The following is a 2,367-nucleotide window of genomic DNA, read 5'->3' on the forward strand; positions in this document are numbered from 1 at the left end:
GAGAATGGCGTGAACCCGGGAGGCGGAGCTTGCAGTGAGCCGAGATTGTGCCACTGCACTCCAGCCTGGGCGACAGAGCAAGACTCCGTCTCAAAAACAAAAACAAAAACAGAAACAAAAATGGACTTTTATTAATTTCAACAGTGTTGTTTGTATATTTTCTTCCCCATAAAGGGGACTTTTGTACTGCCCAAGGCCACATGCTCGCCCATTTCCTATCCATGCCTTCTCCTCCCTCTCTCTGCAAAGCAACAGCCCCTCAACACCCTGAGGTGCAACTGGCCTTGCTTCTTGCCTCCCCCAGAGACAGGTACCAGCAGACACCCCCCACCCTCTTCACTGCGCCCATGTTCTGTGCCTGCCTTCCCATGGCCATGGGTGCGCAGGTCACACTCAAGCCAAACCAAGCCTGCACTTGATTCTCTGGGACAGATTCAAGACAGCTGCACGAGGCCGGGCACAGTGGCTCAAACCTGTAATCCCAGAGTTTTGGGAGGCCAAGGCAGGTGGATCGCCTGAGGTCAGGAGTTCGAGACCAGCCTAAGCAACATGGTAAAACTCCGTCTCTACTAAAAATTAGCCGGGCATGGTGGTAGCGCCTGTGGTCCCAGCTACTCAAGAGCCTGAGGCAGGAGAATCGCTTGAACCCGGGAGGCAGAGGTTGCAGTGAGCTGAAATGGCGCCATTGCACTCCAGCCTGGTGACAGAGGGAGACTCTGTCTCAAAAAAGAAAAAAAAAAAAAGACAGCTGCATGAAAGGTGGCTGTCTCCCTCCCTCTCCAGGTGAATCTGGGCTAGAGGCTGCCTTTAGGGCAGACTGTTGTGGCAGGGATGTGCCCTCCTGGTCTAGCCCTTAAAGTGACCGGCAGCTTCTGCCTTAGGCTCCTTGGGCTCTGAGTTCCTGCAAGAAGCTCAACTACACCAACATCGCCATGCTGCCGGGAAAATCCAGCTAGCCACGCTGGGGGACGGGGAGAGTGGAGGGATGGGGTGGGGGTAGGGGAAGACACATCTGGCCTGTTCCCAGCTGTTCAAGTCATCCCTGTCAAGGCTCAGCCCTGGTGGAGGAGCGCCAAGGGATCCCCACACACTGATGAATTCCTGAAAACCAGACTTCCAGGTGTGTGCAATTATGATGAAAGACTTCATTTGTATGTTCCAGGGCAGTTTGTTACAGAGCCATGACTAGGCTGACCCTAGGAAGATGGCTTGAGCCCAGGAGTTTGAGGCCAGTGTGGACAAAATAGCAAGACCCCGTTTCTTAAAACCAAAAAGCAAAAGAAGAAAACCTCTTTTCCTGCCATTTACGGCTCCATTTCTTGCTTCAGTTCACACACATCTCCTCCAGAGTTGTCTCTGTTCACTGTTACTGACTCTCCTCCTCTGCTGGGCTCTTACCCCTGCTCCAGTCAGACCACAACCCCTCATGGCCCCAGCCTGCCCCGTCGCAGTCACATCACCTGAGGCTCAGCAGCGTGGGACCCAGCGTCGAGTCCCTCCCCAGCTGCCCTCCCTGGGCCTCCAGAGCCCTGTCCAGCTTTCCCCCTGCCTTCCAGGCCATGCGACCTCCACCTCTTTCATGGCCTCTCATCTCCCCAATCTCTCAATGTTGGGGTGCCCCAAGACCCTGTCCTGGGCTATATTCTGGGTGCCAGTTTCCAAGGGCAGACACCACCCCCAGGCTGAAGACTCTGGTTTTACCTCCATACCAGACCTCACTCCTCAACTCCTGCCCTGCACTGCTGCCCGATGTGGAATGAGCACGTTGGCCGACCTCCAGTGGCCAGCGTCCACGGCAGCACAACGCCCTCTGCAGTGAATGCTGGGAGGTGCTGCAGCCTCCACCACCCCTACCAGGGTTGGTAGATATGACCAGCAGAATATGACAGTTTAATAGTGTACTAGTTCATTTTTTAGATGGAGTTTTGCTCTGTCGCCCAGGCTGGAGTGCAGTGGTGCAATCTCGGCTCACTGCAACCTCCGCCTCCGGGTTCAAGCAATTCTCCTGCCTCAGCCTCCCAAGTAGCTGGGATTACAGGTGCCTGCCACCATACCCAGCTAATTTTTGTATTTTTAGTAGACACAGGGTTTTGCCATGTTGGCCATACTGGTCTTGAACCCATGACCTCAGGTGATCCACCCACCTTGGCCTCCCAGAGTGCTAGGATGATAGACATGAGCCACTGCGCCTGGCCTCTTTTTTTTTTCTTTTGAGATGCAGTCTCACTCTGTTGTCCAGGCTGGAGTGTAGTGGTGCAATCATAGCTCACTGCAGCCTTGACCTCCTGGGCTTGAGCGATCCTCCCACCCTGGCCTCCCATGTAGCTAGGACTACACACAGGCCAGCTAACTTTTTCTTTTTTTTTT

The 2,367-nt window shown here is 54.2% G+C and overlaps 1 protein-coding gene across 1 annotated transcript in view; it reads right to left on the reverse strand.

Moving 5' to 3' along the window:
* The window catches only part of CPSF1 (cleavage and polyadenylation specific factor 1, 160kDa), a 21,950-nt gene that overhangs the window by 16,681 nt on the left and 2,902 nt on the right, over positions 1 to 2,367 (reverse strand). The gene's annotated exons all lie outside the window — the stretch shown is intronic.

The sequence above is a fragment of the Mandrillus leucophaeus genome, unplaced genomic scaffold, assembly GCF_000951045.1.
Source record: "Mandrillus leucophaeus isolate KB7577 unplaced genomic scaffold, Mleu.le_1.0 Scaffold158, whole genome shotgun sequence".
NCBI classification, from domain to species: domain Eukaryota; kingdom Metazoa; phylum Chordata; class Mammalia; order Primates; family Cercopithecidae; genus Mandrillus; species Mandrillus leucophaeus.